This window comes from Ahaetulla prasina, chromosome 2 (assembly GCF_028640845.1).
Source record: "Ahaetulla prasina isolate Xishuangbanna chromosome 2, ASM2864084v1, whole genome shotgun sequence".
NCBI lineage: Eukaryota > Metazoa > Chordata > Lepidosauria > Squamata > Colubridae > Ahaetulla > Ahaetulla prasina.
Window position 1 is genome coordinate 8,386,965 of NC_080540.1, and position 6,481 is coordinate 8,393,445.

Genomic DNA, 6,481 nt, shown 5'->3' on the forward strand with positions numbered 1-6,481 from the left:
ATGTGAAGGCTTTAATTGATAAAATGATGCCTAAAAACTGCAAGATTTGAAGCACCAATTTTGCCATGGAAGTCCTCAGTTCCAAGTAAGGGAAGAAAATACTGTCCACAACCACTCTGGTGACATTCCTATTGAAGCAGTCCTCACTTACTGACTGCATTTGGGACTGGCATCTGAGTCACTAAGCAGCCTGATCAGGAAGCATGAAATCACATGGCAGCGCTAATTTAAATCTTTAAATCTTTCTATTCAAAAAGTTTTTATTAGTCAAAAAAAGGTTTATACAAATACATATCAGGTATGGTAAATTTTCATTTTTCTTATCTAAAATAAGAATTTTACTCAAATTTTTTTAACACATACAACAGCCATATGGCAAGTATATGACTGAAAAGCTAAGTTTACAAATTTTAAATACGTGATAAAGAAGGGTCAAGAATAAACAGAATATCGCATAAAAGAGAATAAAACCAACACAATCCCAAATATCTTTATCACTTCTAGTTTTGGATCTCAGAACTCTGGGTTCAGCCTGACCAACTCCAGGGGCAACAGCTGCAGCCGCTCCGCCCATGATCTATAACCTCCTCTTCAATTCCTGGGTCATCTGATTCCAGGAGCTTTGTGTTCCTCCACATAGGCCAGAGCTCTCCGATTGTACTAACTTCCTCCCGGAAAATCATCAATCCTCTGGCATCAGCCATCTAGCCCACTCCCTTCTGGACAATTTGCTTGACAAAAATAATATTTCTTTCCAAATGCACCTGTCTGGGAATCTGCCTAGAATGGCTATCTCCCTGCCCTGTAAATCAGTGCCCCACTCCTATGTTTTCTAAGAATTTCATCTCTCAGTCTTCTCACAAATTTGACATGAACCTCTGGGAACTTCATGTATGCAGCATATTGCAATTAACTCTATAAACTCGATCCACATCCCAATTCATGAAATCAACACCTCTCCCAAGAAATTCTCCCAACAATTTAGTCACAACATCTCTCAAGTCTTCTTGGTCCACTTCTTCCAAATTTTGAAACCTAAGGAAATAAGACATTTTATCCATCTGTAGTCCAAGCACAGCATTGCCTGTCGTTCTCTCTTTTCTGCACTGCCCTATCTCACCCTCCAAACCTTCCACTTTCTGCTTGTTTTCTGCTGAAACTTGTTGAGTATCCTTTAAACTTTTGATAGTCACAATTTCTGCTCTTATTTCATCCAATTTCTTGTCCATATTAGATAACTTTTCCAAAATTCTCCATCTCTCCAGCAGTTGGTCTCTGACCTTGCCATTAAGGAAAAAAAATAATCCTCAGGCAGGCACAGTATCCTTGTAATTTCCTCCGGAACAGGGGCACTCACAGGAAGCAAAGTCCAGAGTACAGTTAGTCAACCAGGAAGCCGAAGAAGTGATGTCATCAAAATTCTCATAGTGAAGGCGAAGCTGGACGCCACCACTGTTCCCAGAAGGAGGAGGTCAAACCTTTCTAAATTCTCCATCACCTCTTCTCCAGAGCTCCACAAAACCGTAATCTTCTTATTTTAAGCCTCTCTCCAGAATAACCGTGCTCCTTCCAACCGCAGGGGAGAAAAATGGCATCCTGAGCACTCCACCACATTTACCGATATTCCCTTCCTTCTCTCCTCAATTCTTCCCTTCTGTTCACCACCAGGCTGCTGCAGTTATAAATCAATGCCCCGGTGTCAGGGCACAGCTGCCCAGGCGAGACCAAAATAATGGCGCGCCTGTGCCTCCAACCCCGCTTAACCTAGGACGCGCCAGCATCGGTCCCCACAGTCCTGTATGTCGGCTGGGAGACCCTGGCGAGCCGTCCATGCGGCAGGTGTCCTTTTCGAACATGGCTGAGGGATTCTCGGCGGCGGCCGGATTCGGGCGCTGGAGGCAGGAGAAGCCTTCCAGACGTCCGTTGCCGCTGGACACCGGAAGTCGTCTCTAAATCTTTAAATCTTAAAGCGACCAGTGGAAGGGCTTGTCTTCCCAACTTATGGGTGCTCCTCATTGGAGGTCTAAGAAGATACTGACAGCCATTTGTCTGAAAATTCTAAGTCCTCATGCTTTGAGCAGGGGTTGACTACATGATCGCCAAGGTCCCCTCCGACTGTGTTTTTCTCATTCTATTCTCTATTCTAGTTGCTTCTCTGCTCACGCCATGAAACCCAGCAGCCTTTCCTGCCCAGCCTCCTCCAACCGTCCTCCACTCACCCACCAGCTGCCGCATCTTGGAAGAGCCCAGAAGCCTCGCCACCTCCTTCCTCCCGTGAGCGATCCGCTGATCCTGCACTCCCTCTTCTAGCAATGCAGTACTTGATGGTTTTAACTCCTTAAAGCTCAACCCCAGATGCCTCCACTTACTGTAGCGACGGCTTTCTAGGCGCCGATGCTGCCCATCTGACCGCCATCTCCCGATAGGAGGGGGTAAGACAGGCGCCTCCCGTCTCTACCTAGGAAGGCGTTTGCAAGACGTTTCCACCGATTCCATGCCATCCAGTTATTTTCCACTATTCCGGACATTATTCTGGCTGAATAATTCATGAAGTTCTTACCGAAAAAGGGACCAATTCTCCAAGCAGGGGAGCCTGTGCTATTCCGGACAAATAGCTCTGCAGTCTCCCCTTAAAAACCTCCAGTGATGGAGCAGCCACAACTTTTGGAGGCAAAACATTCCACTGATCAATTGTTCTCACTGAAGAATGGACTCCCCCACCCCCATTTCTGTGTCAGCCCAGCTCAATTGTGGTTGTATGTCAAGGATTACTTGTAGTATCTTTTGATCTACATTCTTGCACAGCCTCAAGAATTGCTCTGAGCAACCTTCCCAATTTCCAGAGGACGTAGATTTCTGCCTTGATTATTCTGAGGCAGGCACCTCGAGCAAAATCCATGGAGGGCGCTACTTTGTAAAAAGCTGATCTAGAGATTCCTGATCTTTTTTTAGCCTGACTGGAGATCAGAACTTGTCTACATCCTGTTAGAAGAAAAATCCATATCCAGTTCCAAGCGGGAATAAAATGGAGGCTGTTTTAAGAAAGGAGGTCCATTTATTGATGAGCAGAAGCAGCCTGTGGTTCCAGGGCGGCTGACCAACTGATTGAATGAGTGGATGGATCATTATAGGCATAGGAAATTAGCACCCACCCCTCTCCTAGAAGAATGAAATATTTGTGCCCTTTTCCATTAGCTGACTGGCGCTGATTGCGATACAGCTGATGGGCAGAGGACTGTGAACCGCCATTTCGTAGCCTCTGTGGTTCCTAATGGCTGTGCCTGCGCCAGGGTAGCCTGTAAAGGAAATAAATAAAGGATATTCTTTTATAAATTGTAACAAATATAATACCAAAGTGTGAGACTATCTGTTTGCTGTTTTCTGACTATGCAAAGTGACTATAATTGGAAATGTAATCAATTGTGGAGACAATGTATTATGACTTGATAAGAGCTCCCCAGAGACAGAAACTTACGCCTGAGCCAAAAATCCTATCAGGAGATAGGAACATCGGCCCAAGGTGAAAATTATAAGTAAATAAGAAAAGATATCAGAGAATGGACGGAAATTGCCAAGATGACCCTTACAGGTGTAAAACAACTAAAAGGACAAAGTGGGTAAGGGGGGAATTTCTTAGGCGTGGCGTGCATCGTGTAGGAGTATAAAATGTATAGCTTGAAAACTGCTTCTTGCGCTCTTTGAACTCAATCCAAATGGGAAGAGTCTAAGAGGCTGCGCTTGCAAAGCTTTTTTATTTTCATATTTTTACAATAAATCTTTGATTTTGTTAATCAGACTTTCTTCTAACTAAGCTAAACCAGCTACAGGTACCGGAACAGACTTGTAAGTGGATCACAAGCTTCCTAACAAACAGGAAGCAGCAGGTGAAGCTAAGCAAGATCACATCAAATACCTGTACAATTAGCACAGGCCCCCAAGGCTGTGTGCTCCCCACTTCTTCTCTCTGTATACCAATGACTGCATCTCCAATGATCCATTTGTTAAGCTACTGAAGTTCGCAGATGACACAACAGTGATTGGTCTCATTCGAGACAATGAAATCCATATAGGCGAGAGGTCGAACGACTAGCCTTGTGGTGCAACCAAAACAATCTGGAACTGAACACACTCAAAACCGTAGAAATGGTGGTAGACTTTAGGAAAAAACCCTTCCATACTTCCACCTCTCACAATACTTGACAACACAGTATCAACAGTATAAACCTTCAAATTTCTGGGTTCTATCATATCGCAAGATCTCAAATGGACAGCTAACATCAAAAACATCATTAAAAAAGGACAACAAAGAATGTTCTTTCTGCCAACTCAGTAAGCTCAAACTGCCCAAGGAGCTGCTGATCCAATTCTACAGAGGAATTATTGAGTCTGTCATTTGCACCTCTATAACTGTCTGGTTCGGTTCTGCAACCCAACAAGAAAACACAGACTTCAGAGGATAATTAGAACTGCAGAAAAATAATTGCTACCAACCTGCCTTCCATTGAGGACCTGTATACTGCAATCAAGGAAAATATTTGCAGATCCTCATCCTGGACATAAACTGTTTCAACTCCTACCCTCAAAACGACGCTATAGAGCACTGCACACCAGAACAACTAGACACAAGAACAGTTTTTCCGAAGGCCATCACTCTGCTAAACAAAATAATTCCCTCAACACTGTCAGACTATTTACTGAATCTGCACTACTATTAATCGTTTCATAGTTCCCATCACCAATCTCTTTCCACTTATGACTGTATGACTGTAACTTGTTGCTGGCAATCCTTATGATTTATATTGATATATTGATCATCAATTGTGTTGTAAATGTTGTACCTTGATGAACGTATCTTTCTTTTAATAAAATTTTTATTTATTATTTATTCTATTTTATTAATTAAACTTTTATACCGCCCTTCTCCCGAAGGACTCAGGGCGGTGTACAGCATTCATTTAAAACAATTAATATACATATTAAAATAACAATTAAAAAGCTTATTCAATAAAAGGCCGAAATTAAAACCGTCCAATTGACCATATAAAATACCCAGTAAAATTACAATTTAAAATTAAAAATTAAAAATTTAGAATTTAAAAATCAGGCCAGTCCCGCTTGAATAAATAGATAAGTTTTCAGTTCCCGGCAAAAGGTCCGAAGGTCAGGCAATTGGCGTAAACCGGGGAGAAGTTCGTTCCAGAGGGTAGGTGCTCCCACAGAGAAGGACCTTCCCAGCCGCCAGCCGACACTGCTTGGCGGACGGCACCTGAGAAGACCCTCTCTGTGAGAGCGACGGGTTGGTGGGAGGCATGTGGAAACAGCAGGCGGTTCCGTAAGTACCCGGGCCCTAAGCCATGGAGCGCTTTGAAGGTGGTAACCAAAACCTTGAAGCGCACCCGGAAGACCACAGGTAGCCAGTGCAGACTGCGCAGGAGTGGTGTTACCCGGGAGCAACGTGGTGCTCCCTCAATCACCCGCGCAGCTGCATTCTGGACTAACTGAAGTCTCCGAGTACACTTCAGGGGTAGCCCCATGTAGAGAGCATTGCAATAATCCAGTCGAGAAGTGACGAGAGCATGAGTGACTGTGCATAAGGCAGTTTTTCTGTCTTCTCTCTGTACCATTGTAAATTGTGATGTTATGTATTTGTCTTCTACTTATTAGTCTCTTCTCCTCTTTGTTCCTAACTTCTTGCTTCTCATTTTTACTCTCCCCTTCCCCTGCTTTTTCCAGCCATTTTGTTGCAGTACTGTGCAGCAATAAATGTTATTTTTAGGTCCTGGCCACAAGTAAAGTAAGTTGTTTTTATATGGGGATCCTAATGGTTCATTAATTTGGTATATGGACCAAGGTACCTGTCTCACACCCCCTTATAGAATCAACATCACATAGGATGTGAGCCAGGTCTTCTACCTCTGCCGCTCCACAAATGCACAGACGCTCACTGTACGGTATAGAATGAAATCTTCCATATCTGACCATTGTGTCAAGGTGTTCAAATCTCACTCACGTAAATATCTCCCTAAGATATTTTGGCAGTTGTAACTTCAAATAGATGCCTACTTGAAAAGTATGTTTGTATTTGCTCAGCCATTTCAAGTTACCCACCTTACTAAGGATGGCTATATCATTGTGTGCTTCTTTTGTGCTTCTTTTTTCTGAATTGTTCTCCTGTTATGTAAGAGACAGGAAGTACACTGCTTCTTACAAAATTTGTTAGTTTGGTGAATATTGTATATTTAGAATAGAATAGAATAGAATAGAATAGAATAGAATAGAATAGAATAGAATAGAATAGAATTTTTTATTGGCCAAGTGTGATTGGACACACAAGGAATTTGTCTTGGTGCCTATGCTCTCAGTGTACATAAAAGAAAAGATACGTTCATCAAGGTACAACATTTACAGCACAAATGATGGTCAATATATCAATATAAATCATAAGGATTGCCAGCAACAAAGTTACACTCATACAGTCATA

At 42.7% G+C, this 6,481-nt stretch overlaps 1 protein-coding gene across 16 annotated transcripts in view; it reads right to left on the reverse strand.

The window, feature by feature from the left end:
• Positions 1–6,481, reverse strand: part of LOC131193105 (zinc finger protein 268-like) — a 95,573-nt gene that overhangs the window by 33,468 nt on the left and 55,624 nt on the right. For 12 of the 16 annotated variants that reach the window (XR_009153846.1, XM_058172946.1, XM_058172940.1 and 9 more), the window contains one exon: positions 2,370–3,296. The exons of 3 other annotated variants lie outside the window; for them this stretch is intronic. The gene's annotated coding sequence lies outside the window, so the exon portion shown is untranslated. Of the gene's footprint in view, positions 1–2,219; positions 2,234–2,369; positions 3,297–6,481 lie in introns of those variants that run through there. One more of the 16 variants, XM_058172944.1, reaches the window with a different exon arrangement.